Source organism: Ictidomys tridecemlineatus, chromosome 4 (assembly GCF_052094955.1).
Source record: "Ictidomys tridecemlineatus isolate mIctTri1 chromosome 4, mIctTri1.hap1, whole genome shotgun sequence".
NCBI lineage: Eukaryota > Metazoa > Chordata > Mammalia > Rodentia > Sciuridae > Ictidomys > Ictidomys tridecemlineatus.
The window spans coordinates 210,089,056-210,104,898 of record NC_135480.1 but is presented as its reverse complement, the minus strand read 5'-3'; the positions used below and the strand labels follow the sequence as shown (position 1 = coordinate 210,104,898).

General features: G+C 42.5%; 1 protein-coding gene across 7 annotated transcripts in view; it reads right to left on the bottom strand.

Annotated features, from left to right (window-relative positions):
* Ehmt1 (euchromatic histone lysine methyltransferase 1) overlaps positions 1-15,843 on the bottom strand; it is a 157,903-nt gene that overhangs the window by 120,228 nt on the left and 21,832 nt on the right. The window contains exon 1 of one of the 7 annotated variants that reach the window (XM_005336859.5): positions 8,314-8,521. The exons of the other annotated variants lie outside the window; for them this stretch is intronic. The gene's annotated coding sequence lies outside the window, so the exon portion shown is untranslated. Of the gene's footprint in view, positions 1-8,313; positions 8,522-15,843 lie in introns of those variants that run through there. 7 annotated transcript variants of the gene reach the window in all.

Sequence of the window (15,843 nt, the reverse complement as noted above, 5' to 3'; positions counted from 1 at the left end):
AGAGCATGCCCAGGGCCCACTGCCACTCTCCACCACACTCAGCCCACAATGCCCTGTCAACACATCAGACAATCACTCCAGATGTCACTCGCCAATTATGGCCTGAGATGAAACTATAGCTCCAAGTCTTCCACATAAAAATAGTGCTTTTCTCGCTTTTCAGTTTTAAGAACTCCCTTCCAAAGTAGAAACAAAAGGTTAATTTGAAAAAACAAAAAACAAAAAACACTCATGATGAGAAAAGACCACTAGAAATATGGGAAGGTACGTACAAATATTCTTTACAACTGCTGGTCATTCTTCCCAGATAATATCCTGGCACCTTGAGTAATATCAGCCGATGTTTTATTGTGATTTCAAATACTTTCAGACACCAATCAATCTCATTAATTATTTCTGGCTATTGTGTACTTCAATAGAATTAGCAATTTCCTGTGAATTTTTAGTAAACTGGACTCCATTTATATTCCAAGAAAAGAATTTTAAAAGCTCCTGAATTTGTGAGAAAAGGGAACAAAACAACCAGAGCCAGGAAGTACAGTACTGTGATCCAAAAGGAGTGGACTGGGTGGCCAAGGGCAAGAGCAAGCCCATCCCCATCTGCACTACTCAGTGCCATTTCACATCCACCAGGCAGCTATAATCACAAAGATAGCCAAGAGTGAGTTTTGGCAAAGCTATACTGTTGGTGAAGTGTAAAACAGTGTCACTGCAGTGGAAAACATACAGCAGTTCCTCAAAATGGTAAAAACAATTACCAGCCCATCCCCAGGTCTGTCATAGAGTCCCATGCCAGAACAAACTGTGGCCCGGCACCACTGCCTGGCCTCTGGTGCTGGTAGGCTACTGGGGCTAAAGCAGGATGCACAGAGGGAAAACAGAATTGCCATGTGATCTAGCAACTGAAGGAAGGTCTGGGCAAGATTCTTGTACAATCATGGTCATAGCAGCATTATTCAAAATATCCAAGAGACAGAAGCAACCCAAGTGTCCATCTACAGATGAATGTATAAACAAAATGTGGTAAATACACTCACACTGAAATATGCCACAAAAGCACAACCCTCAAGAACAAAGTGTGATATTCTACACAATGGAATATTATTCTACAATAAGAAGGAATATTGTACTGAAACATACTACACATACAACAGGGATGGATCTTGAAAACTATGTGAGATAAGCCAAATGCAAAAATACAAATATTGCATAATTCTACTTCTCTGAAATATCTAGTTTAGGCAAATTAGAGACAGAAAGAACATTAGAGGTTACCAAGAGTTGGGAGTAGGGAGAAAAGAGAAGTTGTTGCTTCCTGCCTCAGCTAATAAAAATTACAACGATGATGGATATGCCACATAAAGTACACTCATCATCACTCAACGGTATACTTAAAAAAATATTAAAAGGGTTAGAGTGATATTAAGAATATTTTACCACAAAGAAACAGCAGGGGAGAAGACTGAAGTGCACAATCATAAACTTAGCTAATATAAGACTATGAAATCAACGGAATCAGAAGGAATTCCTTTAAAAATGGAAGATGTAATATATCTACAACAATAAAATCAGAAAATATTTTTGTGCAGCAAAATAGTGGCACAAATAGTGGCACAGGACACTACACACACAAATGTTTTTAAAACTAAGTATCAACTTCCCAGTGATGGCTGCTATTATGATTAAAAGAATGTCTTTGTAGGAAACATTAAGAGACACAGAGTAGGGCTGGGGTTGTAGCTCAGTGGTAGAGTGCTTACCTCCCATGCGTGAAGCCCTGGGTTCAATCCTCAGCACCACATAAAAAATAATAAATAAATAAAAATAAAGATAAGATATTGTGTCCATCTACAACTAAAAAAAATTTTTTTTTAAAGAATCACAGAGTATTAAGAAGGCCGCTTCACCACTGATAGGTGGGAGGGGACACGGGAACTCGACTCTTTATCATACTTACAACTTCCCTAATTTTTTGTATTTATTTTTTTAAATATTCATTCTTAAGTTTTAGGTGGACACAATATCTTTATTTTACATTTATGTGGTGCTGGAGGATCAAACCCAGTGCCAAGTTGCACTGCCACCTTAAGTCATAACCTTCCTAAAGCCAAGGGTAAAAGGAATCGTCTACCAATTCCTTCTTCTAACTCCCATCTTTCTCTTCAGCCTAGCATATACTGTGAAGTTAAAATTAGCCTTCTCAAATAATGACCTTGCCATAATTCTCTTTACAAATTCAGTGGCTCCCCACTGCCAATAAGCTTGAGCTCACACTTCATGGCACACAATCTAGGTCGGGGTGCGGCCAACTTACTTCCACGAACAAAGAACAGTTTTTACTTTAAGTCATTAAAAAAAAAAATGCAATAGATTGTGTGTGGCCTGCACACGTGGATCCTTTACAAAAAAAGCTTGTGGATCCCTAACCTAGCCCAATAATTTTCAGGTCCAAAAATAGCCTGTCAAATCCTTATGGCCCAACTATACCAGCTACTTAAAATTCCCAGACTGAACCTGGCAGTCCTGAACCCTAGATGCAACTTTCTGCTTCCCTGTGGCTCCAACTTACCCCTAAGCCTTGAAAGGACACCTGGCTCTTCCAACACACCATGCACTGTACACACCTAGATAGGAGGAAACCCTGAGAAACATGGACTTTGGTTTACTTCTCTTCACAGTTCCAGCACCTAGCACAACACCTGGTGCACAACAGTATTCTGTGACTACTGAAAGGATACTTTTTAAAATGATGATTAAATATAAACTGCAGGTCTCTCCATCAAGGGATGAGCCATGCCATCATAGGATGATTGCACAAAATGACGCATGTGTGATGCTGTTACAGTTTAGAGATGAAGTGTCCACCAAAAGCTCATGTGTGAAACAATCCAAGAGGGTTTGGAGGTGAGGTTGATTAGTTACAAAAGCCTTAACCCAATCAGTGAATTACTCCCCTAATAGGGATTAACTGGGTGGTAACTGTAGCAGATAGGGTGTAGCTGGAGGAGGTGGACCATGGGGTGTTGTCTGTGGTATACATATTTTGTCCTTGTCAAGCAAGCTCTCTCTGCTTCCTAGTGCCATGTCCCCAGCTGCTTTTCCTCTGCCACACACTTTCGCCATCATGTTCTGCTTCATGTCAAGCCCCAAGGAACAGAGCCAACCATCTTTGGACTGAGACCACTGAAACCATGAGCCCCCAAATAAGCTTTTCCTCCTCTAATGGTTCTTGTCTTGCCTTCTGATCACAGCAACAAAAAAGCTGACTAAAACAGACGATTAATTTTAGTATCATCTGATTGGATTAAGGAATACCTAGTCACGGGGCATGGTGTAGTCACGGGGCATGGTGTTGCACACCTGTTATCCCAGCTACTCCAAAAAGAGGACAAAAGAAAAAGAAAAAAAGGGACTTTATGCTCTCTCCTGGAGCTGGATCACCTTCCTCCCTTGCTGTGGGCACCAGAGCTGCAGAATCTTGCCCTTTTGACTTCAAGACTTGCATAAGAGCCCCCAAGTCTCCCAAGCCTCTGACCTCAGACTGAGAATTACACCATCAGCTCCCCTGGTCTAGGACAGTGGGACTTGGACTGAGCCATACTGCCAGTCTCCCCCAACAGGTACCCTGCCATGCAAGTTGAATTGGCCTCCATAATCCCATGAGCCACTTCTCTCCTGTGTCTACACACACCTCACTGGCTCTTTTCTAGAGACACTGGCCAATATGCACAGTAGGGCCACAGACAACCTCAGTTTGCTTTTGAAACTGGACAGAACAGCAAAGGCAATGAAAAAGTCAGGAGCATGTGGGAGTTTCTACCCACTGTGAGATTCTGAGTTAGACTGTACAGTGCAGGAAAGCCAGGGAAAGAGAATACTGAGATTTTCTACTGTGGGCTCTACCTGATATCATTTTAATGTTCTTTGATAGATTCCAGTAAAGATTGTGATATGGCTTAATTTCTCTTGGCTCTAGAATTTGTTTCTTAAAACAATGTTCTATGAAAAAACTGGTATTCAGGATGCCTGGGAACTACCTATGGCACCTGACCCCCACCACCACCCCAAATGGACAACACACCTTGCTGCTGCTGCTTCTGTTGCTGCTCTCTACTGGTCCTCCAAGCTCTCTGTACTCAAAGCCTGGTGTTCTAGGAATGCTGGCTGCCCATCTCCTGTCTCTTCCAATTGTTTTTAAGATCATAAAGGAAGTTCAGGGTTAGTTGGTCACCACCTGCCTCAGTCTCCAGGACTGGCCAGGATGTCCTGGAAGCAATCGAGTCTCTAGAAGGGACCCACAAGTTCACAGGTCCTCCTGGCACTGACACCTCCTGGCACCAAAGTCAGACAACGAAAATAATATCACCACATAGGTCTTAATGTCACTAGATTCATAACTGCTTTTGTTATATTTGTTGTTTTCTATTTTCCCAATCAATATACACTTTCACACAATTATTACCATGAGAGAAAGAGCCCTAATAAATATATATATACATACACAGATATTTATTTATTTATACTTAGTTACAGATGAACACAATACCTTTATTTTATTTGTTTATTTTTCATATCGTGCCAGGGATCAAACCCAGTGACTCACACATGCTAGGCAAGTGCTCTACCACTGAATCACAACCCCTGACCCCCCTAATATTTTTTTGATATGAGGAAAAAGTTGGTTTGTTTTCTTTTGTTTTTGATACAAGGAATGAAACACCGAGGCACTTTACTACTGAGGTACATCCCCAAGTCCTTTTATTTTTATTTTGAGACAGGATCTAAGTTGCTGAGGCTGTTCTGAACTCACCAGCCCTCAGGAGCCCTCAGCTCCTGGCCAAGCAGCAACCTGGTTTATTCTGTTAAGAGGCCCCACAGCATGAGCACCAGCCCACAGGAGGGACGCAGACCAAGGTCCAATACAGTCCAGGACAGAGCTCCATGCTAGCTGTAGCAGATCCCACAGTTAGTATGTCCCTGAACATCCTTCCCCTTCCAGATCAGCACTGCCTCTTTTAAACAACATGGGGAGAAAGAGTTCTGGTCAGAAATGTTATGCCAAGAAGAAAGAGAACCATATTCTTTTTCTCAGGTCAGAGGTATAACTTCACCTCAATCCCACCAGCAGTAGAGGGGTGGTGGACTATAAGCCCTGGGAAAACTTGGCCACATTAACAAACAAATTACAAGTGCCCAACAAACATCTGTGGGGAAAAAAGAGTTCCCATACATTCTAGGGTATCACTATTCATCATCGTGTGACCTAGAAGGAAGATAGGGCTCTTTGCTGACCACTGTTAACTTACACTGGCAGGGGGAAATAATAAAAAATTTTAAAAGGTGGTGCTCATAAAATTGCAGCCACATCTCTAGCAATTAGAAAAATGCAAATCAAAACTAAGATTTCAAGCCACTCCAGTCAGAATAGCAGCTATTAAGAATACAAACAACAATAAGTGTTGGCAAGAATGTAAGGGAAAGTGCACACTCTTACATTGCTGGTCAGACTGCAAACTGGTACAGCCAATCTAGAAAGCAGTATGGAGATTCCTTGGAAAATTGGGAATGGAACCACCATTTGACCCAGCTATCCCACACCTCGGTTTACACTCAAAGGACTTAAAAACAGAACATCAATGTTTATAGCAGCACAATTCACAACAGCTAAATTGTGGATCCAACCTAGATACCCTTCAGTAGATGAATAGATACAGAAAATATGGTATATATATACACAATGGAATACTACTCAGCATTAAAAGAGAATAAAATCATGGCATCTGCAGAAAAATAGATGGAGTTGGAAAATATAATGCTAAGTGAAGTTAGCCAGTCCCAAAAAAACAAATGCCAAATGTCTTCTCTGATTTAAGGATGCTGATTCATAATGGGGATGGGGAGGGCAGACACAGGGAGGAATAGATGGACTTTAGATAGGGCAAAGGAGGGGGAGAGAAAGGGGGGTGTAAGGATAGGAAAGATGGTGGAATGAGATGGACATCATTACCCTAAGTTCATGTATGAAAACACAAATGGTGTGACTCTACTTTGTGTTCAACCAGAGCCATAAAAACCTATGCTCTATTTGTGTAATATGAATTGAATTGCATTCTGCTGTCATATATAATTAATTAAAATACTTAAAATTTAAAAATTTTTAAAAACTGCAGCCAGTCCCTTCTTTCCTAGGAAATCTCAAAGTCAAAGAAACTTTGAGGGCTGGGGATGTGGCTCAAGCGGTAGCGCGCTCGCCTGGCATGCGTGCGGCCCAGGTTCGATCCTCAGCACCACATACCAACAAAGATGTTGTGTTCGCCGAGAACTAAAAAATAAATATTAAAAATTCTCTCTCTCTCTCTCTCTCTCTCTCTCTCTCTCTCTCTCTCTCTCTCTCTCCCCCCCCCCCTCTCTCACTCTCTCACTCTCTCTTAAAAAAAAAAAAAAAGAAACTTTGACTTGCTGAACCAAGGGCACCACCACGTGGCTAAAAGAGTAAGTGCAGACTACACACAGAAAATCACAGAGATGGAAACTAACTTGCAATCAGAAAAGGTCTTATTCCCACTGGTACTGGATGGTTTTCAAAACTACTTTCCACGATGCTGCTCTGTGTAAGGATTGAGACAGCATGGGAAATATACACTTCTGGCTGAATGTCATTCAAAATCTCATGCTGATTTAAAAAAAAAAAAAGAGCATGATAAAGTTTGTAAAACCAAAGGAGCTGGATATTTGGAAGCTTGTAACACAAAAATTTACTCCTGATCAGAACATTAGCTCTATAGGCAGCAGGCATCTTGCTTATTTAGTTTGTTACTGTGCTACCAGTACTTCCATTCATGACAAAGCAGCAGTTCACAAACTTTCCAGGCTCAGGGTCATCATACACTTCACAGTACTGAGCACCCCAAAGTTCTGCTTGCACAGTTCTGGCTCTGACATTCACTGTCTCAGAATGGCACCATGTTAGTTCTGCCACTTTAAAACTGAGAACAGCTGGAAACGGTGGCACACACCTGTAATCCCAGCAGTTCAGGAGGCTGAGGCAGGAGGATTAAAGACAGTTCAAAGCCAGCTCCAGCAATCCCTGGCACCCCTGCACCCCCGACAAGAGGGAAAAAAAAAGAACATTTTTAAACAGCTATCATTTCCTCTAAAAAATAACCAAAAAAGCCTCTTTACATGTTAAAATATTTTTATGAAAAGTAACTATTCTTCAAAACAAAAAACAGGTAAGAGGACTAAGGACATAGATCGGTGGGTGGTAAGCACTTGCCAGCACTGCAAACAAACAGGTCAGAGTGGTACTGTTTTACAAATGTCCTGCCTCACAGCTTCTGCACTGGATCTATGGCAGGCTCACACAGGACTATGAAGAATGCTCTGCATTCATGGCAGACAGGAGTCTGTGCTGGTATGCAGGTGGCTCTAGCTGCTGCAGTGGGTGTTGGTGGAGCTCTACAGAGGAAGATGGGTAGAACCCACTGCTATTGGGACACAAAGGGGCGCCACAGTCTGCACAGCCACATGTGGGAGGGGTAAGGCCTGGCCTGGTAGTGCTACAGGGCTAGTGTCCTAATTCGTATGATGTATGTAGCTCTTTGGGGTAGCTTTGTTTTGGAGGGGAATTATTTAAGTTCAGGGTCATCTCTCCCTCTTTGGTTGTTACTATTTATTGTTTAAAACAATGAGCAATAACCATATGAATTAAATTACAAATAAATGATATTTTCGATTAATTTTTCGTTCTGTAGAACTACTATAAAAAAATTCGTTGTTTCAAACAATATAACAGAATCACCAACAATCCCACAAGTCAGAAATAAATAACTTTTAGTACAATTTTTTTCTGCTCCTTCCCTAAACATAATAAGAAATTTTTAAATCCTGAGCCCATTTATAAAGTGTAATGGTGCTAACTAAAAAACATACAGAAGAACACTTAATAACTATAGACAGAGGCCCTCACTGACCCACAATTCCCATACAGCACACTGGCCAGGATCATCATGTTATCCTCAATGACATGCACAGTATTAAACCTGCAGTAGACAGGACAAACCCAGTGGACAGCCCAGGCCAAAAGAGGTCAGATCAGCAGGAAAGGAGCTGCCAGCACAGGCTACAATGTCCACTACAGCCCAACACTACCAATACTAAAAAGGCTAGGAAACAGGAAACTGGGAAAGCCCTGCCACACCCCAAAAACATTCTCCTTTTAGAGGAAGCAAAGCAGGGCCTAGACCCTTCTCAAGCCATGGAGGTAAGTACAGGGAAAGGAGGACAGGTGTCAAGAGTAACCAGAGGACTTACCAATTTGGGGGGACTGCTGTTCTGCAAACCAGCCTCCAAGGGCAGGTGATTAGGCAGGCCATCAGGAGAGGCAGGCTTGGATGGGGCAGTGGTATGAGGTCAAGGCAGAAACAACTGGAAGGGAAGCAAAGGGTTCTCCTGGGGAAAGGCCACAAGGTGTAGGGAGACAGGCAGGAAGACCATGAAGTTTAGTGGTTGCCAAAGACCCCTGTGGAGGGAAGGGGACATGAGCACATAGGTGAACACAGGAAATGAGGCAGAGGAAGGCTGAGCTATTATATTCACCAACACTGGGCAGAAAGGTCAGCAAGGACCAGGACCAAGTGAGAACATAATGGGGTCAGGGGAAAACAGGGAGGGAAAGCACCAGGAGAGGGGGGCTGAATCTGCCCAGAAGAGCCCTCCAATGGCTTGGCAGGGACATCCTTAACCAGGAGGTTGTACTGGTGTTAGGGCTGGCTCCAGGATTAATAACTTAAGGCTGAATGGGAAAGGGTGGACACACAAATACACATAAATCTCTGAGTTTGGTGCAAAGAAATTGGTAGAATTAATAAAAAGAATAGAAAGAGTTACAGGGCTAGGGGTAGAAAAGAGGCCAGCACCTTAGTATGCTGATGGCAATGCTCCAAAGTAAGCAAAAAAGGTAAAGATGCAGGGCAGGGGAAGAATGTGAGGGACAAAGGACCAGATGAGCAGCCACGGCAGGAGCTGAGGACTTTTATATAAGACAACAACAACAAATTCAACTTCTATCAAAACTAAAACCTTTCGTGCCTTAAGGAGTACTACACCAAGAGCAGGGTGCAGCAGCCCATGCCTCTAATCTCAGCATTTGGGAGGCTGAAGCAGAAGGATCGCAAGCTTGAAGCCAGTCTAGACAACTTAGTGAAACCCTGTCTCAAAATAAAAGAGCTGGGGATGTGGCTCAGTGGTTAAGTGTCCTTGGGTTCAATCCCCAGTACCAAAAAAAAAAGAAGAAGAAGAAGACGACGACGACGACGACGAAAAAGAAGACATAAGTGTGTACAAATGTTTGTATAGCAGCGTTATTTATAACAGAAAAGAAAAAAGGGATCAACCGAGTGTCCATGACTTGATAAATGGACAGTAATGCAGTCTATCCAAACCAAGCAGTATTAGTCAGCCATAAAAGGAAGGAGAAAGTGCAACAAACTACAGCATGCACGAAACTTGAACCCTGAAACAGTAAGCTCAGGCTCAGAAAAGCCGCCAGTCATAGAAGACTATAGATGACACTACTGCAACTGCATGAAAGGTCAAGGAAGAAAGAAAGGGGACTTTCCACTCCAGTCTCCTAGGTGTGACCACCCAGCAATCAAAGTCAACAGCACTCCTATTCTGCCTGGTTTTCCTTTACCTACCCATATCCCCACTGGACCTGCCTCTTCTCCAAGGCAGGAAAAAAAAAATGCACTCTGCAAACAGCTTATAAAACAGTTGGAGCTCTCCTTTGCAACACTCTCCCACTTTTCTTAAGAAAAAGAAATAAGTCTGTGGAATGGTGCAGCCCTCTAAGAGGTCCTATGGGCTACTGAGGTAATTCTAAAAGGTGATCTGCCCAGAATGTGGGACTATTTTGGACAAGCTCTTTTCTGGATTCCATAAAACTAATCAAGGGCTGGGGCTGTAGCTCAGTGGTAGAGCGCCTGCCTTGCACATGTGAGGTACTGGGTTCAATCCTCAGCACCACATAAAAATGAATAAATATATTTATTTATTAATAAATAATCAACCTGCACACACTTTAAATAAGACAAATTCCCACCAGATTTCAGTTACTGAAAAGCCCAGACCACTACTGAGCCACACACCTTGTATCTTAAGATACAATGCTTTGACTGCAAATATTTTTAATTTCAAAAAAAAAAAAAAACACCAAAACTTTTAGTTCACTTGAAACTTCTTATCCTTGATTATGCTGTATTTTTCCCATAATGCCATAATCCACAGAAGATTCCATAATGCTTTAAACAAAAGATAAAAATCTGCAACACTAAAATTTTCTATCACCCCTCCATCTCTAAAATTATCTAAGCTGGGTGTGGTGGCACACACCTGTAATTCCAGCAGTTCAGGAAGCAGAAGCAGGGGGATCAGGAGACCAAAGCCAGTCAGCAATTTAGCAAGGCCCTAAGCAACTTAGCAAGACTCTATCTCTAAATAAAATATAAAAAGGGCTAGGGATGTGACTCAGTGGTTAAGCGCCCCTGGGTTCAATTCCTGGTACCAAAAAATAAAATTATCCTGAAATGGAAAGCAAATATCTAGCAGAGCTACATCCTGCCTGACCTGCTTCCCCATGTGTCAAGCCTCTACCTGCACCTGGGGCTGCAGTCCTGCACCTGCCAGTAGTGCCCTTCACGCTCAGTTCCTAAAGGGACCCCTGTGAAGCACAAGAAGAGGAGGGCCAGAACCAGCCAGGTGCACAGAGTATGACTTCAGCAGGGTCAAAGGATCTAGCTCCTCCAAAATACAATATTCTTGACTCAGAAAATATAACACAAATCCCTTAAGGGTTGAGCTGCTGATATTAACCACCATTAAAATTTATGTCACAGGTACGAAATAAGTTCTGGCATTGGCATGTTTGCACACCTGATTGAACAATTCCTCTCAGAACCACCACAGTGCCATTTTCCAGCGCACAGCATCCCAAAACATCACCACTGCTGAGCGACAGTATTGTCTGGGCTCACCAGTGGCCTAAACCCAGTTCCATTTTGAGGGCAGGGACAAAGGAGCAGTCCCTGTTATTCCCATTTCCCCATTACACTGTGTGCTGCGCATTGAGCCGAGTCCCCTCAGATCTGGGAAAGTGGCCTGCCCTCCCCCACCCTTTTGTTCCAAGAATACATTCTAGAACAGGCACACTACAAACCCATCTGTCTAATCCATCATTCACAATAGATAGATAAATGAATGAATGAATGAATGAATGAATGAATAAATAAATAAATAAATAAATAAATGAATAAATAGAACCACAGCCCCACTGAGTCTTTCTGCAAGATGCACCTAGCACTTGTCCGCACACTGTTTTGTTTTTCTGTAGAATTGCTTAGAAAACCCAAGTGGACGCTCTGCTACCTTGGGTTTCTGCCTCTCACCACATCCCCCTTTCTCTCACACTATAAGGAAAATGGAGTCTGCCCATCAACAAGCCAGATGAATACAGGGTAAAAATGGGAGTTCATAATCCACTTGAATCAAATGTATGAAATATGATATGTCAAGAACTTTGTATTGTTTTGAACAACTAATAATTAAAAAAAAAAAAAAAGCCAGATGAGATCATTCACAACCTGAATACATGAACTGAATGGGCTCAAGGACACTGTCCCCAAGTCTCTTGTAAGTGGTCAGTGTCATTTCCATACCCAGATGGGTAGATATCCCCTCTTGGCAGCTTGCCCAGAAGGGAGCCACTGGTCTCCAGAGCCCAGGATACCTGGCTCTCACACATCCTGCATTGTCATCCCTCCCAGTCTCACCCCTACCACCACTGGGGCTGCCACAGACAGGAAGGAATAAGAGGAAACAAGATGACATTGTCGGGCTGGGGATGTGGCTCGAGCGGTAGCGTGCTCGCCTGGCATGCGTGCGGCCCGGGTTGGATCCTCAGCACCACATACAAAGATGTTGTGTCTGCCGAGAACTGAAAAATGAATATTAAAAAAAAATTCATAAAAAAAAAGATTACATTGTCAGTCAGCAAAAAGGTCCAAGTACTCTCTATAAAGAGGAAATTCATTAGTTTGTCCTAGCATAAGTGATGAAGTTATGAACTCCTTCATGCCACAAAGCAAATATGGAACTGGCCTCATTATCTTTCAAAACCTCCCAACTTACTCCCAAGAAAATGCACATCAGGTGGCTAAACATTAAAATAGTAATTCTGTCAGGGAAGAGACAAGAAGGTGACCCCCCAAAAAACACAGCAAGCACCCCTGCTCTACCAGCCCTGCCCCAGCCTGGGAGGACCTGTGTAAAGGGAGAAACAAACAAAAGAGGCCAGGTGTGATGCCATGCTCCCTGAAGGCATCTCTACCAACTTCCTCCCTCCTTTCTTGGAGCAGATGTTTACTGTGGCCAACTGCAGAGAAATCACAGCAGCTTAACTGCAGAGAAATCAGAGCAGCTTAACTGCACCCCTCTGAAGCTCCATCACACTGGGCATGCTCACCAGAATTGCAGCCATTCTCTGAGATGGAGGCTGCACCAGGCACCAAGCAGCAAGGACTCCAGAGCCACATGTGGCCAGCCCAGGATCTCAGGCCTCCTAGGATAACCGTTTGAACAACTGGAGTTTTCTCAAAAGAAACCATCTGCTTAGATGTTTTCACCCTAAAAATGGAGAAGGGTCTCTCCACAGAAACTACTAACAAAGCTCACCAAACAAAACAATCACTCCTTTTAGAGTCTCTGACCGTTACCTTTCTTTAAAAAGCACCAACAAAAAAAACCCTAGAGTGCTTTGGAGACAAGTCTAGGGGAACATAAAATAACCTCCAGCACTGCCACAGAAACTCACCTTCAAAGTGACTTATCTCCCCAGCCAAGAGCCCACACCAGAGGCACAATGAACATGCCCATGGGCTCCTGTCCAAGCTTAAGAGGCCTGTCCCCAGGAGGAGCTTCAGGAGGCACTGCAGAAAGCAATCTTGACAGTGGCCTCCTCATACTCAGGCTTCTCCCACATATCCCACCAGCTCCAGATCCAAACATCTCCTGAGAGAGGGCCCTAAATAGTAATCCAGACCAAGGTAGCTCTTAACCCAAAATAAAAAATTGCTGAAGTCCTTAAAATTAAAAAAAAAAAGAGGCAGCAATATTTTTTAAATAGTGTAACTCGGTTTTGTGCAACTCAATAATAAAGACAACCCAATTTAAAAATAAGCAAAGTGCCCAGCATGCTCAAGGTCCTGAATTTGGTCCCCAGCACCTCAAAAAGTAAATAAATAAAAATTAAAATGAACAAATACAGACACTTCCCCAAAGAAGATATACATAGGGCCAATAAGTACATGGGGCTCAACATCATTAGTCATTGGGAAATGCAAATGAAAACCACAATGAGACAACACTTTACAACCAATAGGATAGCAAAAACAAAAAGTTGAACATTGACAAGCACCAGCAAGAATGTGAAAAAAAAACACATAAATTGCAGGTGAAAATGCGAGAGATATAACCACTGTGGAGTCAGAGCAACAATCCTTAGATTACTTCCCTCTTACTGAGGCCACTGTGAACTGATGTGCAGTTATAAGGAATCAGAAGTCCTGTACACACTTTGTTCAGTGTGTGAGTCTCCTAGGTTTGCCTTAACAAAATACTGTAAGCTAGGCATCAATTATCTTTGTCTTTTCACCATTCTGGAGGCCAGGGTCTAAAATCAAGCTTTGGCAGGGCCATGTTCCCTCTGAAGCACCTAGGGAAGAATACTACCTTGCCTCTTCCAGCTGCGAAGGGCTGTGGTAATCTCTGGCCTTCTAGTTCATAAATACCTTGCTCCAATCTCTGCCTCCACTGTCTTGTGTATGGGTCCTCTCCTTACAACTTCATCTCAAGCTCCTTAATTAAAGATTCTTTGTCCCCAGAAGGTCACATTCTGGGGTTCCAGGTGAACTTAAATCTGAGAGGACACCATTCAACCTACTAACATCCAGCTTCACCCAATGGTAACATTTTTCAATAAACCTATAGAAGAACAGCATAACCAGGACCAGCCTGGCTTTTCAAGGAGAGGATGGTCAGAGTGGTGCCCCGAGTCTGTTTCTGTAGTTATAATGGAAGACCAAGACTGACGATTAGAAAGAACGCAGGTTGGGGCTTGGTTGGGGCTCAGTGGTAGAGCACTTACCTAGAATGTCTGAGGCACTGGGTTCAATCCTCAGCACCACATACAAATAAAAATAAATAAAACAAAGGTATTGTGTACAACTACAACTTAAAAAAAATTTTAAAAGAGAAAAAGAACACAGGTTTATTATGGCTCATGGTTCTAGAGGCTGGAAAGTCCAAGAGCATGCTGCCAGAACCTGCATGGCTTCAGGTGAGGGCCTTGTACTGCTTCAACTCATGGCAGAAAACAGAAGGGCAAGCAGGAAAAGGCATTAATCTACTCCTGAAGCTCCACCCCACAATCCAAACATGTCCCCACCAAGGCAGCCTCCTTGTTGAATTTAGGAATCAAGGTTCCAATGCATATACTTTGGGAGAACACACTTAAGCCTTAACAGGTAGGTGTAGCATGGTAGCAGAAAAACTAGCAAGACCAGTTCAGGGATAACTATAATCTGAGCAAGACACAGTGGTGGCTTGGACCCAGCAGTGAAGCCATTGTAGGGGACAGCGATCAGAGAAATGTGGCAGGTTCTGAGAGTAGAACATAGGGGGTTTTTGGTTAGACTAAATAAATGTGAAACATGAGGAAAAAACAGAGGACTAAGAATGATTCCTTAATGGCATTTTTACAGAGAAAAAGACAGTTTTTATACTAACTTAGGCAAACAAGTATCTTTATGACACCCAAGAAGAAGAGTCTTTCCATGGTTAAAATCTTTGTTTCAAGAGCAAGAATGTTACAGCATTCCATACAAAGCTTTGCATACCTTACTAAACCTGTTTCAAAATATTATATTTTTTCTTTTGCTATGTAAATGAGGTTACTATTCTGTATCCAGGAAAGCTACTGATTTTTCTTTTTTGGGGGGGGGAGGGTGCTGAGGAATAAACCTAGGGATGATTTATCACCGAGCTACATCCCCATCCTTTTTTGTAGAATTTTGAGACAGGGTCTCACTAAGTTGTTTAAGGCCTTGCTAAATTGCTGAGGTTGGCCTCAAATTTGCAATCCTCCTGCCTCAGGCTCCCAAATCACTGGGATTATAGGCCTGCATCACACTGGGCTAAGGCTACTGATTTTCATGTATCAGTACTTTGAATGATTTCATTGTCTGCATTTTAGCACTCAATCTCAGGTTTTCCAGTTCACTGCAAGTATTACTCATTTTTTAACTCTTTTGCCTCCAGTAAGTCTCTCGTCCAGCTGCATTGCTCAACTTCACTAATAAAATATTAAATATCAGCCAGGCATGGTGATGCCTGTAATCCCAGCAGCTCAGGAGGTTGAGACAGTAGGATCATGAGTTCAAAGCCAGCCTCAGCAAAAGCAAAGCGCTAAGAAACTCAGTGAGACCCTGTTTCTAAATAAAATACAAAATAGGGCTGAGGATGTGGCTCAGTGGTTGATTTGCCCGAGTTCAATTCCCAGTACCCTCCCCCCAAAAAATTCTAGCATTAATATTAAAAAAGTAAAAATACGAGTAATTTTTTTTTAATTTTTATCTATTTATTGTGGTGCTGAGAAACACAGGACCTCACGCATGCTAGGCAAAAACTCTACCACTGATCCCCAGCCCAAGAGTAATTCTGACAAATTTTATTTGACAGAATACATCCAAACATTAGTTAAAATCATTAGTATTAAAAAATGCAAAACAT